General features: G+C 43.9%; 1 non-coding gene across 1 annotated transcript; it reads right to left on the bottom strand.

Annotated features, from left to right (window-relative positions):
* Positions 1-12,377: 12,377 nt before the first annotated feature.
* On the bottom strand, positions 12,378-12,507 carry LOC116902582. Its single transcript, XR_004388174.1, has one exon. It is a non-coding gene; the product is annotated as a small nucleolar RNA SNORA17 (small nucleolar RNA).
* Positions 12,508-19,162: the final 6,655 nt, after the last annotated feature.

Here is a 19,162-nt window from a genome sequence, read left to right as displayed (position 1 = left end):
GTGAGCTAACGTCACGGCCCGGAACTGATGACGCCGCTGTCCAGATTTCTGAGGACGGCCGGGAAGATCCAGCCGATTGGCCTGGGAGCTCCCGCGCTTCTTGGAATTTAATTACTGAGTTGCAGAGCCAGGCTCCTCCCCGTTGAAGCCTGACTGCCAATCCGCTCAGTACAGGCAAACTGACCATTTTAGGGAACGGCGTTGAGAGCTAGTGAATACCTCTCGTGTTTAGGGGATAAGGAGTCTACTAAGGCGTTCTGTACACTTTCTTTTCTTGGGGGTGAGAGGAACAAATCTAGTTCGTATTAACTTTTGCTGTCACCGTTCACTACCAGACGCGGGATTTTAGTTTAGCGTCTCACTATGGTTTCTTGTCTGCAAAATTGCGGTGATAGTACGGATAGTACGAAATGCTGCTTTGTACCCAGACTTCTCACCTCACTAGAGTAACCTGGGCAATTTGCATTCTCTCTGTCTCTGTTTCCTTACCTAAAGATAAGAATAACAACAGCAGCTGAGATTTAATTTAAAAAACAAACAAACAAACAAAAAAAAAAAAAAACTCTCTTTTGGCTTAGGCCTTAAATCACAGCACCCTGGGGACAGAGACAGGGTGGATCTCTGTGAGTTTGAGTCCTGTAAGGCTCCAGGACGACAAGGGCCTATGAACTTTCTATTTCACCTTTTAAGCAAACAGACACGTGAATCAAATGTACATATATTAGGAGTCACTGCAACATTTGATAATGGAGGTTTGAATATTTCAGAAGTCTTTTACAATGGAGTGTCAATTTTTTAAACTGTTGCTGATGTAACTGACTTATATAAAAATATCCACAATGAGTCAGGGTGGTTCGAAGAATGGAGGTGCTTGCTGTGATGTCCTAAAAGCCTGAGTTTGATCCTAGCATCCGATGAGTTGACAGGATAGAACTGACTCCAGAAAATTGTTCTTTAACCTCCACACATGCACTATGGCATGTAAACTTCTGCACTCACAAACGCATAGACATAGACAAGATAAATATATAACTCTAAAGATATCCACGAAATTAAGCCAGAAAAGTGCAGAATATAAAATAGCTTATGTATGTATATATGTGTGGATCTGTGTGTGTATTCATCAAAACATCTAAAGAGGATGCTGTTAATGCCACAGATACAAGCAGAAAGACCACCAACCCCCACCATTTAATTAAAACAAGCAAAATCCCTCCATAAGGCAATCCTCTAGCCCTGGGGACTACTTTAAAGTCCAGGGTAGAGGATTGCCAAATATTTCCCCACATCCAAGGAACATGATAACAAGTTGTTCATTACAACCTGAAACAAAGCCCTGCAAGAGACAAGGTGGTCGTAGCAACAGGTGATCACAATATACTTTTGAAATAAAGGTGTGTGCGTGGATTTTTGGAAAAGCTTGTTTTTAATTAATTTGGTCATAATTTGGGTTGGTCTGTCTTTTATAAGCTTGTAAAATGGTGGCAGGCTGGTTCATGTTATTTCTATCCTCTGTTTTTTTGGGGATGTTTTTGTTTTGTTTGTTGTTGTTTTGGTTTTGGTTTTGAGACAGATCCACACTCCAGGCTGGCCTCAAATCAGAGAGATCTATTTTATACCTTCTGCACTTTGGGAATGGCTTAACCCAAGAGCTTGGATATTTTAATTTTTTTTACATTTATTATTTGTTTTTTGTGTTCTATGTCTATGTACACGTTTGTGGCTCAACTCAGAAGTTTAGCCAATGCCATGGGTGCTCTCCTTTCAATATAAATGTCCAATGAAACTTTTCAGGCTTGATGGCAGTCAGTTCTGTTGAGTCCTCCTGGCCTTCATTTCTTTTTGAGACAAGATGCTAGGATCATTCTTCAGTCCCCTTTTAGGACATCAGCATACCACTATACCTGTTAGATCCAGATTCTTGCCAGAGGACAAGAACACATTATTCCTCATTTCCTGTCTAGTACCTTCATTGATCTGCTAAACTCAGAGATTTTTTTACATAAAAGTATTTCCTACAGGTTGCTTGGATCAGCAAGGCTCCTCAAGTTTAAAAAATTGACTACCTGAAATCCATTGTATAAAGAACCTAAAAAGATATTATTGAACAGTTTACGGTCAGACCTCCATTAGTTCAAATGCCTTTCATCCAAGAACTCCAGAAAGCAAAGGCAGGTGGATCTCTGAGCTCAAGGCCAGCCTGGTCTACCAAAGCAAGCTCCAAGACAGACCTGCAGTGGAACCAACTCCTTCAAGGTCTCACCTCCACATTTAACATTTTTCTAGATGGATAGAAAGATAGACAGACATAGAGAGTGCCACTTCAGGAGATTAACATTTTTTTGACATGTTTGCTTTATATGCGTGTATCTACAGATATCTGGTGTTTTCTTTCTTTGCTTTGTTTTGCTTGTTGGCTTTTTTGAGACAAGGTCTCACTATGTGGCTTAGGGTGGTATAGTGCAAGACTATCCTTCAAGCCAACCTGCTACCGCCTGGGCCTGAACCTTTATCTGAGTATCCACCCTCCTCCCAAAATGTTGAATGAAACAGTTGAGATGTAATTCTGCCCTAATTGTATGTAGCCTCTGGATCTTGAGAGAGAGGGATTAGAGGATACAGGAAGGAAATGGCTCCATCTGTGTAGCCATCATCCCTGACAGGTACAGCCTTTCAGTGTTAAGTGCTTTAAATTTACCCACGTGACTCTCCTTAACCCTGTCCCATTGCGCCTCAGGCAAACCTAATAAACTCATTGGTCCCTACCTGGTGAACATTGGTGGAGTTGTCCTCAGTTTATCATTGGGGCCCTAAGAGGAGGGGTACACAGTGTTTCTGTCTCGCCCTTGGAAGGAATTTAAGCAGTGTTAATCTCAAATTTGTGAGGATCCTCCTGCCTCTGCAGGCTGCTTCCTGAGGCAGTTTGTGGGTTGTTTTGGTTGGTTGGTTGGTTAAAAGTAAACTATAATCATCTCCTAAATGAATCAGTTTGTGTTTTCTGAGAATAAGGACATTTCCCTTCATATTCAAAAGACAACAGTCTTATCCAAAAAATGGTCATATCCAAGAAAGCTTACAATTATTTCCTGATATTAATTACGATCTAGCTCACATCCACATTTTCCACATCTCTTTCAACTGTGTGATTTTGGAGGATATGTGCTGGATCAAGCCCACCATCTTCCGAGCAAAAGCCACCGAGCTACATCCTCAACCCCCAACATGTGTTTAAGGGAGGTTTCTTTCTATAAATCAGTATTCAACCAAGTTTCAGGAATTGTGCTCAATTTTATTTCCTTCATTTTAGAAAATATTCACCTATTGGGTTTTTGAGACAGGATCTCTCTTTGTAGCCCTGACTGTTCTGTTCTGGAACTCACTCTGTAGACCAGGCTGGCCTGGAATTCACAGAGACCCACCTACCTCTGCCTTCCCAGTGCTAGGTTTAAAAGTATGAAATTCACCCATGTGGTTTAAAAGGAATGAAATTTCTTGACTTTACAGATCCCTAGAAAAGATTGCCTACGACGGGGTTTCTATTGCTGTGATGAAACCGTATGACTAAAAAGCAAGGTGAGGAGGAAAGGGTTTATTTGGTTTATTCTGGATCACTGTTTGTCATCAAAGGAAGTCAGGACAGGAACTCAGACAGGGTCTAGACTTTAGAGGCAAGAGCTGATGCAGAGGCCATGGAGGGATGCTGCTTACTGGCTTCCTCCCCTACTTTCTTATAGAACCTAAGACCATCAGCCCAGGGGCGGCCCACCCATGGTGGGCTGGGCCCTCCCAGCAATTACTAAGAATATACAAAACCATCGCATATCCTGTCTTTCTTTCTTTCTCTCTCTCTCTCTCTTTCTTTCTTTCTTTCTCTTCTTCTTCTTTCTCCTCCTTCTCCTCTTCTTTTTTAAGTCTTTCAAGGCAGGGTTTCTCCATGTAGCCCTGGCCATCCTAGAACTCATCTCTGTAGACCAGAACTAGGCCTCAAACTCAGAGATCCGCCTGCCTCTACCTCCCAAGTGCTGGAATTAAAGGTGAGTGCCGCCATCACCGGCAGAAAGGACCTTAAACATCCCTATGGTGAGACAATGCCTTCTGGACCCATATTTACTTCTTGAAGTGTTTAGAATTGGTTGTAGGCATCTCTTATGTAAAATATTTCCTGTGTCAGTGAAGCTACACTACAGCCCCACAATTATTTTAATAACTATGCCACTAATATTGACTCAGCACCCACAAGTCCTGATTTAATTAAAGTGTAGCTGTTAAAAAAAAGATTGTAGAACTCATGGAGCTGACCCAAAGGAGATCTGAGATTTTGGGAGTCAGCCTGGAATACATAGTGAAAACTTTTGGGGAAGGAAGGCAGAGAACAGAAAGAAAAAAGCACTTGTAATGGTTCTGTGAATCCCCAAGATGGCAGCAAATGCAATTTACAGTTAATGATTAAACTGGTGGCAAATCCATTGACGTATCTATTTATTTCTATGTCTATATCTATATGTCTACATCTGTATATCTGTCTGTCTGTCTGTCTGCTTATCTATCCCAAATTCACTTGGAGCCTAGCATTGTGGTACCAACTACAATCTCAGCACAAGGGGTGCAGGAGGGTCAGAAATCCAAGGTCAGCCTTGGCTACATTAGCCAGCATGAGATATATGAGAGTTTGTCAAGAAGAAGAAGAAGAAGAAGAAGAAGAAGAAGAAGAAGAAGAAGAAGAAAGAGGAGGAGGAGGAGGAGGAGGAGGAGGAGGAGGAGGAGGAGGAGGAGGAGGAGGAGGAGGAGGAGGGAGGAGAAGGGGAAGAGGAGGAGAAAGAGGAGGAAGAGGAGGAGGAGGAGAAGGCAAGCGAAGAAAATTTATTAGAAATTTTAATCAGAATTCTAAAGTCATTGCTGGCTTGGTGATAAGCTTGGTGTCTGGTGTAGCAGTACAGAGTTACCCAACTGGTGTTACTTCTAAGTTAAAATACCTGGTTAACTGGAGGCAGTGGCATACACTAGTCCCAGCACTAGGGAGGCAGAAGCAGGGGGATCTTCATAAGTTTGAGGCCAGCCTGCTCTACATAGAGAGACCCTGTCTCAAAACAACAACAGCAACTACAAAAACAGAAAGAAAAGAAAAGAAACAAAAACAAGCAAGCAAGTAAACAAACAAAAAACCCTAGTTACACTTGATCGTCACAGGCGAGTATAAATCACATTTGCTACAAATACTTGCTCTAAATATACCGGGTAGGGCCAACCTCTGTACCCATGCAGCTGTATTCTTTCCATCTCTGTCTTCTTTTTATACTTTGATTTATTTTAGAGAAAAGCTTGACAGGCACATAACTTCAGCTATGTAGAGGGATGGGTGAATATTTCAAAAGCTTGTGTAAGAGGGACACAGATATATCAGGGATTTTATTTTTAAAGTATGTGTAGCACTTTCAAGAAACAAATTCTCAATATACTGATAGAACTGTCTAGAGTGACTGTTGCCTAATCTTGACTCAGAATGCTGACTGAACACATTTTTCAAATCTGAAATTTAATCTGACTTTCTTACTTGAATTTAAAATATCTTAAATTTAAGATAGTTTAAAAACACCAAGGTATTCTATTCTATTTATTTATAAAAGATTTATTTATTTAGACTATGAGTCTCACTATGTAGCCTCACTGGCTGGCCTAGAACTCCCTCTATAGACCAGGATATCCTAGAATTCACAACAATCTACCTACCTCTGCCTCCTGAGTACTGTGATTAAAGGTGTGGGCAGCAGGAGATTTTTTTGTTTTTCATTTTGTTTAGCATGTCTGACTGTTTTGCTTGCATGTACTATGTGCACTGTGTGTATTTGGTACTTGAGGAGGCCAGAAGAGGGCACTGGATCCTCAGAAACTACTGTCATCAAGAATTATGAACTGCCGCGTGGATGCTGGGAATTAAACTGGATTCTTGCAATCAGGGCCAGCTGTGGTGGCACAAGCCTGTAATCAAAGGATTTAGGAGATTGGTGTAGGAGAATAGAGAGGTTGAGGATAAAATAAAATAAAACAGAGCTTGAGGCTGCCTGAACAACAGAGAAAGATGCAGTCTCAACTACCCCCCACCCCACGCACACACGTGTGCACACACACAAAAGAAAAAAATCAGACTGGGGGTACAATTCAGAGCTGGAGTGCTTGTCTAGCATATGAAAGATTCTGGGCTCAAAACCCTAGAAGAACAACATTACAATAAACTGAGCAAGAAAACAAAAATCATCATTTCACTATTTCAAAAAACTATTTTCATTCACCCTGGACCTTGAGGAAGCAGGCGCAGTCTCAACATGAGGAAGGACCCCAGCAAGTTCCTGAACCTCTACAAACCTCAACCAACCGCACCACTGGTGCCAAGCGCCATGCATCTATCCAGAGGAAGGTGGACAAGACTGATAATGTCCCAGGAAGGTTTAACGGTCACACTAAAACCTGTGCTATCTGTGGAGTCATTTTGCCAGAAGGGTGAGTCAGATGATTCTAGTCTCTGGCTGGCTGAGGCTGATGGCATCTTAAGGAACCTAGGAGTCAGCACAGAACAGATCCAGTCACCAAATTCTGAGCACAAAGGAGATTTATTACCCTGGAGGGACAAGCAGGATAGAGTGGGGAGGGGATTTGCCTCTGAATCAGACAAAGACAGCAGAAGGTGCTTTTGTAGGAGTGGGTTTTAGGGGGAAAAGGGAAGTATATACTAGGGTCAGTGGGGAAGTCTTGATTGGACAGGTTAGCTAATGTAGCCGAATAATGAATTTTGATTTCTGGACCCTGGTGTTTTGATAATTGGACCCTAGACTTTTGGTCAGGCATAAGGAAGTGGCCAGATAAGGGACTGGATCTTGGGGGCTGGCTAAATCTAATGGCTTAGCAAGGAAGAGGGAAAAGAGAAGGGCAGGCCCTACCAGCGCAATGTTTGCAATATTTGGGCTCATTAGAGAACCCTTCAGCATCTCTCAGAGAACTTCCGGCCAGAGGGAAATGGAGAATATTTGTTATAAGTAAACATGAGAAACCAACCAAATAAACAAACAAAAACACCTATTTTTAGGCCTGCCTGGTTCACAGCAAGGACCAGGGAAGGAAGGAAGGAAGGAAGGAAGGAAGGAAGGAAGGAAGGAAGGAAGGAAGGAAGGAAAGGAAGGAAGGAAGGAAGGAAGGAGGAAGGAAGGAAGGAAGGAAGGAAGGAAGGAAGGAAGGAAGGAAGGAAGGAGGAAAGGAGGGAAGAGGAAGGGAAGAAAGGAAGGAAGGAAGGGAAGGAGAAAGGAAGGAAGGGAGGGAAAAGGAGGAAGGAAGGAGGGAGGGAGGGAGGGAGGGAGGGAGGGAGGGAGGGAGGGAGGGAAGGAGGAAGGAAGGAAGGAAGGAAGGGAAGGAAGGGAGGGGAGGGAGGGAGGGAAGGAGGGAAGGAGGGAGGGAAGGAAGGAAGGAAGGAAGGGAGGAAGGAAGGAAGGGAGGAAGGAAGGAAGGGAGGAAGGAAGGAAGGAAGGGAGGAAGGAAGGAAGGAAGGAAGGAGGGCAGGAAGGAAGGAAGGAAGGAAGGAAGGAAGGAAGGAAGGAAGGAAGGAAGGAAGGAAGGAAGGGAGGTAGGAAGGCAGGAAGGAAGGAAGGAAGGGAAGGGAAGGAAGGAGGAAGGAGGAAGGAGGAAGAAAGGAAGGAAGGAAGGAGGAAGGAAGGAAGGAAGGAGGAAGAAGGAAGGAAGGAAGAAGGAGGAAGGGAGGAAGGAAGGAAGGAAGGAAGGAAGGAGGAAGGAAGGAAGGAAGGAAGGAAGGAAGGGAAGGAAGGGAGGAAGGAAGGAAGGAAGGAAAGGAAGGAAGGAAGGAAGGAAGGAAGGAAGGAAGGAAGGAAGGAAGAAAGAAAGAAAGAAAGAAAGAAAGGGAGGAAGGAAGGAAAGGAGGAAGGAAGGAAGGAAGGAAGGAGGAAGGAAGGGAAGGAAGGAAGGAAGGAAGGGAAGGAAGGAAGGGAGGAAGGAAGGAAGGAAGGAAGGAAGGAAAGGGAGGAAGGAAGGAAGGAAGGAAGGAAGGAAGGAAGGAAGGAAGGAAGGAAAGGAGGAAGGAAGGAAGGAAGGAAGGAGGGAAGGGAAGGAAGGGGAAAGGAGGAAGGAAGGAAGGAAGGAAGGAAGGAAGGAAGGGAGGAAGGAAAAGGAAGGAAGGAAAGGAGGAAGGAAGGAAGGAAGGAGAGGGAGGGAGGAAATTTTTTATTTTCCACGATCTTTTTTCATATTTAATCCTACGCATACTTCTCCTACTGTAATACACCTTAGACAATGATTACGTAGAGAGTTATTTGTAGTTTTAAAAGATATGAGGTCTCTGGTGCTGAAGACATCACACACCTTTGTTGCAAGATGTAAGAAAGGAGGCTGGGATGACGCTGGATGCTTCCTCCCTGCTGGCGAGCTTTTGTGGTTTCAGGATGTGCTATGCGGGTTGCTGGGAGAAAAGCAAATGGCAGCAACAGTCTGAGGCAGCCGCGAACCCTGCAAAGTGCAACTGTATGCAGCTGTGTTTTGTTCTCTCATCTCTATTTCCTCACTTCTGATGTGAGCCTGGCCTAATGATTCATTTAAAATAGAAGTAAGTTTGTTGTTCGATTTGTTTATATGTTTAAGTGTGTGTGTGTGTGTGTGTGTGTATGTGTGTGTGTGTGTGTGTGTGTTAGTGTGTACAGGAACCATGTAGAAGTCACCAGGCTTGGTGCAAGGTGCAAGAGTCCTTACGGATACTAACCTTGCTGGCTTTTTTTAATATTCTGAGACAGGGATCTCATTTAGTCCAGAATAGCCTTAAACAAGATATGTAGTTGACACTGACCTTGAATTCCCAATCCTCTTGCCCCTCCCTTCCAAAAGCTGAGGCCCCACCACACGCTGCTTAGAGGTGATTTTCAAAACAGACTTTACTAACTCTGAAAAGTACTTGGTGGGTTTTAAACGTAAGGAATCTCTTAGGACTTTTCTTTGACAAGCTTCATTGTTGTCCTGTGTCAAGCGAACTGTACAAAGGAATTATTCATTTTCTGGGAGGAAAGATATTATCTACAATCTCCATAAATTTACAATTTTAAAAAATGCATGCCTGTTTTCAGCACATGCAATCTGACCAACAAAAAGCTCTCACATAAGGATGTGTGCCTCAGAATCCTGGGGTGATGCTCCTTGCCAGCCTCTCCCCACTATCATACTGCTGATGTGACTTTCATCCAAAGACACTTCTACCTTCCTGGTGCGAAGCCCCAGATACTTAAACTTCCGGATGGTCATTTCATTATTTACTAGTTTTAGCACACAGAGGCTGGAATGTCCTCTCCTGGCACAAAGAGTTCTACTGGAAGTCTAGAGAGAATAAAGTGTCTTCATAATTTGGTGACTAAGAGAAAATACTTGTGGAAAGGGGAGAAAAGCAAGTTCCGAGAAGTATAAGCCTATTACCCCTGGGTTGGTTCCTTGGAACTCATTTTTAGTGAGGTCATACGTTTTGTTCCAGTTGGGGCTCATTTATCTCTGCTGGCTTCCTTAATTATAGCATGGACCACACCGGCCAACTGTTTAACAAATGTCTTTTCTTGAGCAAAAGGGAACCTAAAAGAAGAATTCTGAGGGCTGAGGAAAAGGCTCTGTTGGTAGAGGGCCTGCATGAAGCCCTGGACTCCATCCCCAGTACCACTAAAACTGATCAGGTATAGTGACACATATCTCCAATCCTAGCACTGGGGAGGTAAAGGCAAGACCATCAAAAGTTCAAGGTCATTCTGAGCTTCCTAGAGAATTCAAGACCAGTTTGAGCTATATGAGAACCCAAACCAGGGCTGGAGAGACGGCTCAGCAGTTGAGAGCAGCTGCTCTCCCAGAGGTCCTGAGTTCAATTCCCAGCAATCACATGGTGGCTCACAAACCATCTGTAAAGAGATCCGATGCCCTCTTCTGGTGTATCTGAAGACAGCTACAGTGTACTTATATATAATAAATGAATAACATCTAAAAAAAAAGAGAGAGAGAGAGAGAGAACCCAAACCAAAACCAAACAAACACAAACTATATAAATCCACTGCTATAATTAGAAACACACACACACACACACACACACACACACACACACACACACTCACAAACGAGAGCAACAACAACAAAACCAATTATTTAATTGACATTGAACTGGAAGAGATTTTTTTCTTCTTCATTTAAAGACAGTTTTTTTTTCTTTTTAAGATTTATTCATTTATTATATATAAGTGCACTGTAGCTGACTTCAGACACACCAGAAGAGGGCACCGGATCTCTTTACAGATGGTTGTGAGCCACCATGTGGTTGCTGGGAATTGAACTCAGGACCTCTGGAAGAGTAGTCGGGTGCTCTTAACCACTGAGCCATCTCTCCAGCCCTAAAGACAGTTTTTATTACTACGTTCCTCTGGCCGGACTGGCCTGTAACTAGTTATATAAACCAGACTGGCCTCACATCCACAGAAATCTGCCTACTTCTGCCTCCTGAACCCGAGATTAAAGATGGGCACCACCACACCTAGCTAGTAACACTTTCATCTAGATACTAGTTAGGAGTTTATATGAAGACACTGCCCATATTACACAGTGGTTCTAGATGAACATTTAACCAATCTGCCTTAATGGTGGGAAGTCCCCAAATTTATTTAATAGTGTCTGGATCAATATTCAAGTACAGCACCCTTTTTATTTATTTATTTATTTATTTATTTATTTATTTATTTATTTTACTTTTTATTAGTTCTTTGCGAATTTCACTTCATGCACCCCAATTTCATACATCTCCCTCTCCCCTTATAATCACCCTCCACTCTTGTAACCTCTCCTTCAATGGAGAAAAAAAACCGCATCGTTGAAGCTATAGTGTGTCCCACAGTATACACTTTTGTCTACACTTCTTTGCTTGCAAATGTTCACTACAAAGACTCACTGGTCTGGTTCAAGGCCTCTGGCTTCTGCTATTCTAGCAATACTTACTGGAGCAATTCCTTACTGGAACACCTATTAGATATCCTGTTGTTGCCCTGTATCATGGCGATCCTGTAGTTTTGGAACTGTAGGACTGGCCCCTTCATGTATTCCAACATTTCATCGATAGGGTAGATGTTGGGGTGGGCCAATTCAAATCCCTGATGTGGGCCTGAGAGGAGCTGAGTTGGTCAGCTTACCAGCCCTCCTGCTCGCATGCCCTCAGGGCTGGCTCACTGGTGCCCCTACCACCAGGCTTAGGTCTACTCTGCTGCCTAGGTAAGGTTTAGGGCCCATTCTCCTGAGTGCTACAGCTGGTGAGGGGCAGGGACAGCTCTCCTGCTCTGTGCCTGATGGGCCAGCTCTCTCATGACACCCAGGTGAGGAGTGGGGCAAATATTGCACGGCTCTCAGACATCAACATGTCCTCAGGCTGCAGCCCAGACCAGGGACATCTGCCTGGGCTTTGGTGGTAACAGACCCTAGCTGCTACAGGGCCACAGACCCAGACGTGGCCCCTGGTGACAGCACAGGTCAGGACCCCTCTGTGGTCCCAGGTGCCATCACCTGCTACTAACACCAGGTTGTTCTTCACTACCCTCAAGTCTCCAGTTCTGCCTCTCTCTTTACTGCAGGGGGAGGTGTTGTTTCTCTACTCAGTCCTTGATTTGGTCAACAAAGAAGGCAGAAGCTAATTGCTGGGTAAAAGGGAAAAGGCGGGGCTTCTGCCTACCAGGAGGAGGAAGAGCAGACACACAGAAAGAGGAGGGAGCTTTTCGGCCAGGCTTTGGACTGAGAGGCACAAACGATCATGTAAGATCTTGGGATAGCTAGAACGGGTTGCGGAGGCCAGCTGATAAAAACCAGCTGCTATAGGTTAGCTGATAAATTAGGCAGGGGATTCTGTGCCCAGCAACTGTGCTATCTGGATAGTTCTAAAATAATAAAGTTGTTTTTCTTCTGAGGAACTAAGGTGGGCAGGAGAAAGAGAGAAGAGAGGTGGCCGATGGCTCTTGGCAAAGCTAGCCTGGAGGAAAAGGTAGGCAGCTGGCTGGTGGAGTGTGGGCTGGTGGGAGGATGACCTTAGAGTTAAGCTAGGAGCACGCCCAGGGCAAAGGAGGAAGTGTGCTTCTTAAAATTATTTGCAACATACATCCTTCTGTTTCTCTTTCTCTTCATTTCTTCACCACTGACTTGATCCTCTTAGTGGCGCCCGGGTTCTCTGAGTGTGTGGGGTCATCTCAGGAGTGGTTTCAAGAGAGCAATGGCCTGTGTGTGCATTATGGCACCAGGAAGGGGTCATTAGGCTATGGTCTGCCCCACCCACACCTACATGCCTGTGTGGTACTGAACTGCTGGTCATCTCAGGCTAACCTTTTTTAGGGGGCGTTAGGCCATTAATTATTCAGATGTTCACAGGTCAGAACGCTGAGCATAGACATAACTTCTGTCTTTTCGGCCACCGACTGACACACGTGACACAGCAGCCACACCTGCAATGCCTCTAGGGGCAGGTAAGTACAGCTTTCTTAAATGAAAGGCCTGTGTCTGGGGCTATAGCTCAGTGAATAAGGCCCTGTACTCAAAACCTGGCATATCACATACACACACACACACACACACACACACACACACACACACACACACACACACACACACACACACACCACACACACACACACACACACACACACACACACACACCACACACACACCACACACACACACACCACACACACACCACACACACCACACCACACACACACACACACACCACACACACACACACACACACACACACACACACACACACACACACACACACACCACACACACATTCACACACACACACACACACCACACCACACCACACACACACACACACACACACACCACACACCACACACACTCACACACACACACACACACACACACACACACCACACACACACCACACACCACACCACACACACACACACACCACACACACACACACACCACACACACACCACACACCACACACACACACACACACACACACACACACACACACACCACACACACCACACACACACTCACACACACACACACACACACACACACACCACACCACACACACACACCACACACACACACACACCACACACACACACACACACCACACACACACACCACACACACACACACACACACACACACACACACACACACACACACACACTAGATTTTATGTAAAAATCTGGACACATGAGTTTCAAATAAAAACCATTTCCAACAACAAACAAACAACAACTACAATCACAACAACAACAACAACAACAACAACAAACCAATCAAGACTGACCTAATTTGGCTCAGGTGAAAAGACCCAGGGCGCCACCTCCTATTTCCTTCAATCACCAAACTTTACTCCTTTGGCTCCCTTGGTCACATGACTCCCTTGTTCACATGATTTCTCATAAAATAGTCTAGTGCTATCTGTGTGCCAGAAAGGATGCGATACACTCCTTAGCATCTGACTAGGGATTACAATCACATTAACATGAGGATTGATGAGTATTGCCCAAAGATAATCTAAAATACGGACTTTTAGTAAAAATAACTCTGCAGTGACCAGATTACAGAATACCTAGAAACTTAGAAAAGCATTTTTTGGAGGGTGTTTCCAGAGAAGGTTGGCACATGGGCCTGAGAGGACTAGAAGGTACATCTTCAATGTGGCTGGGCACTGTCCAGTAGGCTAGGAGTGGGAGAGAACAAATATAGGTTGTGGTGGTTTGAATAAAATGGTCCCATAGGCTCATGGGGAGTGTTACTATAGAAGGTGTAGCCTTATTGGAGTGGGTGTGGCTTCGTTGAAGTGAGTGTGGCTTCGTTGGAGTGGGTGTGGCTTCGTTGGAGGAAGTGCGTCATTGGGAGTAAGCTTTGAGCTCTCAGACTCCCAAGCCTGGCAGTGTATCAGTCTTTCTGCTGCCTGCTGATCCAGATGCAGAACTCTCAGCTCTCTCTCCAGCACCACGTCTGCCCACACTGTTATGTTTCCTGCCATGATGATAATGGACTGAATCTCTGAAACTGTAGACCAGCCCCAACGAAGTGTTTTCCATTACAAGTGTTGTGGTGGTCATGGTGTCTCTTCACAGGAGCAGAAACCCTAGCTAAGACCCAAGTGAATTTGTCCTTTGTTCCCTCTGAGGGCTGGAGCATGTTTATCTCCTGCCCAGGACACCAGAAATCCAGTCCCTTGTGCCTTTAGATTCCAAGATCTAAACCAGTGATAATAATGTCCAGAGATCTCAGGCTCTGACATGCAGCTGTGCACTGTAGCATCGATTTCCTCTGTTTGAAGTTCTCAGAGTTGAGTTTAGTAACATCGTCAGCATTGCAGGGCCTCTCCTCTATAGCAGAACTCCTCAGTCACCAGAGTTTAGGGAGCCAAATCTGCAATAAATCCTCTAATATATTCATATTAATACCTGTTGGTGGCCAGTGAGATGGATCAGCAGGTTGAGGTGCCTGCCACCAAGCCTGATGACCTATCTTTGACCCCGTTGTTTTGATAAAATACCTCAAAAACAAAACAAAACAAACAAACAAACAGGGTTTAAGGCTATTGGTTCAGGGATGCAGAGCATCCCGGTGCAGAGGCAGGAACTTGAGTCAGCCAGTAACATCGCATGCACGTTCAGGAAACAGAGTGAGAAGTGCTTGGGCTCAGCTATTAGCTTTCTGTGTTTTATCAAGTCTATGTTCTGAGCCCAGGGAATGATGACTCTCACTTTCAGGGTGAGTGTCACCACCACCTCAATTAACCTAATCAAGACAATTCTTCACTGACATAGCCAGACACCAACATAGTCTAGATAGTCCCTCACGGGTTGGGGATTTAGCTCAGTGGTAGAGCACTTGCCTAGGAAGCGCAAGGCCCTGGGTTCGGTCCCCAGCTCTGAAAAAAGAAAAAAAAAAAAAAAAAAGAGAGATAGTCCCTCACTGACATTCCCAGAGGCCTGCCTCCTGAGCGGTTGTAGATCCTGTCCAGTTGATAGTATTGACTATCTCCATCAGGAGCATGAGAAGAGGGAAGCTTTGATGGCACCGGATGTGGTACAAATGCCTACAATCCATGTGCTTGCGAGGCTGAGGCAGAGGAAACATAACATGGAACTTTGATGGGGATATAGGATCTATCTTGACGAGGCTCCCATTGGTCAAACGTTGCCCAATTCGAGCATCAAAAATAAGCAGTGATCAGAACATATCATAGAAAAAAAAATCTACAAGGGCTGGAGAGATGGTTCAGAGCTTGAGAGCACTGACTGCTCTTCCAGAGGTATGAGTTCAATTCCTAGTAACCACACGGTGGCTCACAACCATCTGTAATGGGATCTGATGCCCTCTTCTGGTGTGTCTGAAGACAGCTACAGTGTAGTCATATAAATAAAATATCTTCAAAAAAAAAAAAAAAAAAAAGAATCTACAAATCCATGCTACAGCATACGAAAAAAAAAAAAAAAAGGAAAAGAAATAATTTTTACTAGAGTAGTAATTGAAGCCAGTTAGTGGTGGTACATGCTTTTGATCCCAGCACTGGGGAGGCAGAGACCAGCTGAACAGTGAATTTGAGGACAGCCTAGTTTACAAAGGGAGTTCCAGGCCAGCCAGGGTTACACAGGGAAACACTGTTTTCAAAAAACCAAAACAAACAAAATGAAACGAAGAAGAAACAACAACAGAGAGGAAAACTTTACTGAGTACAGCATTCATCAACCTCTGCTTGACTGTGGACGTAAAATACTCAGCTGCCTCCAGCTCCTGCTGCTATGACTTCCAGGATATACTTTAACCTCGAATTGTAAATCAACAGAGCCCCTCTACTCACTGCCTGACCCTACCTGCCCTTGGGGGTTGGTGAAGTGGGTCAAAGTTAATGACAGAGGTTCCAGGAGCAGGTGAGCAACACCTCAGCAAGCACATCTGAACACTGCTGCAAGCTCCTTTCATACCCTCCAGCCCCATTGGTCCCAAGAAAGGGTCGCTCCTAAACAGCAGTTCCTGATTGGCTGGCATTGTCTACGTCACCAATCCTGTACTCTCAGTCAGACCTGAATTAGGTCCTCCTGCAGGAGATGCTTTTGCAGCTGCAGGGCCCCCGGCATTTTCATAGAGGTTGCCCCACCACTTCTGCTACAATCTAGCTCTTAAGTTGCTATCCGCTAATCCTCCTGCCTCTGCTTCGCCAGTGCGGATCTAAAGGCTCATACCATCTTGCCTACTTCATGACTGATTTATTAAAGGTTCTCAAGGTTCATCCATGTTCAACATGTGCCAAAATTCTTAGTAGTCTCCTTAACTGAGGACCGTGCCTCAGATTTTTGTATGTTTCATATAACCTCAAGTGGACCTTCACAGGAGGGGATTCTGCAGTGTGTGTGTGTGTGTGTGTGTGTGTGTGTGTGTGTGTGTGTGTGCGTGCGCATGGGTCAGTTTTTTCTTTTTTCTTTTAATGTCCAGTCTCACTATGTAGCCCAGACTGTCCTCGCAGACTGGAAATCCCCCTGTATCAACCTCCTGCGTGCTGGAGTACCAGCTTGTGCCACCGCTCTGACTGACCTCTGTCCCATTTCTTCGTCCATTCTTCTGTTTATTAACATTTGGTTCTCTCTTGTAGCTACTGGAAATCATTTAAGGTGAACATACGTGTACACATGGTTCTCTAGTCCCCGTCGCAGTGGTTTGGAATCTATACCAGGAGAGGACATGGGGAGTCACGTGATAAACTCTCCTTTTATTTTCGTGAAGAATTTCCATGCTGTTTCTCATAAAGGCTGCACAATCTTCAGCTTCCAACAACGGTAAAAAAAAAAAAAAAACAAAAACAAAACAAAAAAAAAAAAAAAAAAAAAAAAGGCCTTAAAAGTGTTCATATCCTTAACAGTACTTGTTTTTGCTCCCGAGAGTCTGGTTAGTTGATTCTGTTGGTCTTCTTATGGGGTTGACGTCCTCTTTAGTTCCTTCAATACTCCCCCAACTTCTCCATAACGGTCTCTGATTTCAGGCCAGTGATTGGCTGTAAGTATTTGCATCTGTCTCATACAGCTGCTGATAGAGCCTCTCAGATGACAACCCTGTGAGGTTCCTGTATGCAAGTACAACATGGCATCAACAATAGTGTCGGGGTTTGGAGCCCATCCATGGAATGGACCCCAAATTAGCCTGGTCACAGGATGCCCTTTCCTTCAATCTCTTCTCAAATATACAAGTCTGAAGTTTGTAAAGAAAAAATCATATGTAATTTTTTCATAACAAAATCTTAAGTTATGGAGATAAACTAAGCAAACAATAAAATTATAAGCTCTAATTTTAAAATAGGCATAATTTTAACATAAACCAAAATTGCTTAAAGACATCAGCAGAAAAATACAAGGTTGCAATTATGTGTAACATGTTGGTTATAAAATTTTGAGGTAATTTTTAGTTGCTTCATTTTAAAAGAAAACCCCTGAAGTTTATATTTATAGCAAAAACACTGATAATTTCATAACTTGGACTTTAGTATATATGCTTACTTTTTTTATTTAAAAAATTTAAAGTATATCATAGTCTTTCATATAAAAAACTATGAAAATAACTTTCTTTTTTATGCCTCTCTACATTTATTAAAATAAGTGTGATGACATAACTATAACCCTGTGCTGCATAATAAGTATCAATATGTAAATTCTGTCTTCCTGTAATCATCTACCAATAACGCTTTTTTCCCCATCTTTATTAAATTGGGTATTTCTTATTTACATTTCAAATATTATTCCCTTTCCAGGTTTCCAGGCCACCATCCCCCTAACCCCTCCCTCTTCCCTTCTATGTGGGTGTTCCCCTCCCCATCCTCCCCCCAACAATCACGTTCACTGGGGGTCCAACCTTGGCAGGACCAAGGGCTTCCCCTTCCACTGGTGCTCTTACTAGGCTATTCATTGTTACCTATGCAGTTAGAGCCCAAAGTCAGTCCATGTATATAGTCTTTGGGTAGTGGCTTAGTCCCTGGTTGTTTTATTTTATTTTTTATTTTTTTTGAAACAGGGTTTCTTTGTGTTTCTTTCTAGCCCTAGTCTCTCCCAGAACTCAATTTGTAGACAAGGCTGGCCTTGAACTCACAGAGATTGACCTGGCTCTACCTTCCAAGTATTGGGATTAAACATGTGCGCCACCATGCCCAAAAAGAAACTGTGTTTTATTAAACTGTGTGTGGTAAAACAGGCCTATAATTCCAGCACTTGGGAGGCAGAGTTAGGTAGATCTTTGTGAGTTCAAGTTCAGCCTGTCTACATTGTGAGTTCTGGGACAGTCAGGGCTATGTAGAAAGACCCTGTCTGAAAAAAAAAAACCATAATAAAAAGTGTAACAAAATAAGTAATAAAAAGTGGGTTTTTTTTGGGGGGGGGTTGCTGTTTTTTTGTTTTGTTTTGTTTTTTTCTTTTTTTCGGAGCTGGGGACCAAACCCAGGGCCTTGTGCTTGCTAGGCAAGCGCTCTACCACTGAGCTAAATCCCCAACCATTGTTTTGTTTTTTGATAGAGAGTTTTACTCAGCCCTGGCTTGTCCTGAGTTTGCTGTTAGGAATGGCCTTGAACTCCTGATCCTTCTGCCTCAATACAGAGGTACATGTGTGCAGCCTGTGTGTGGTTATGTGTGAGTGTATTTATGCATGTAAAAGCATGAGGTTGACTTCAGTTGCTTCCCACCATATATATAAAGGCAGGGTCTCTTCATGAATCTGGACACCCCCACTCCTGATTAGTGTGGCTAGCCAGTTTTCCCCAAGGGTTCCCTGTTACTGTCTCTCAAATGCTGAAATTGTAGGCTGTCTTCCACACCCACCCATCTTTAACCTGGCTGCTCAGAGTCTAAACTCCGTTCCTCATACCTCCCAGTCCCTTAGTATTTTATTTTTCAGACGGGGTCTTTATTTGCTCAGGCTGGCTTTGAACTTTTTGTCGTCCAGTAAGGCCTCAATTTTCAATCGACATTTCAGCCTTCCAAGTAGTGGGGATTATAGACCTGTGTCACGAAGCTGAGTTCTTTTTCATTTTCAAACAGGGACTCACCAAAAGCTCAGGGTGGCCTGGAATTTACTATGTAGCCCAGGGTTCCTCAGAATCCCGAGTGCTAGGATT

Source organism: Rattus rattus, chromosome 5 (assembly GCF_011064425.1).
Source record: "Rattus rattus isolate New Zealand chromosome 5, Rrattus_CSIRO_v1, whole genome shotgun sequence".
Taxonomy (NCBI): domain Eukaryota; kingdom Metazoa; phylum Chordata; class Mammalia; order Rodentia; family Muridae; genus Rattus; species Rattus rattus.
Note: the sequence above shows the minus strand (reverse complement) of the source record. Positions and strands in the feature narration are given on the sequence as shown.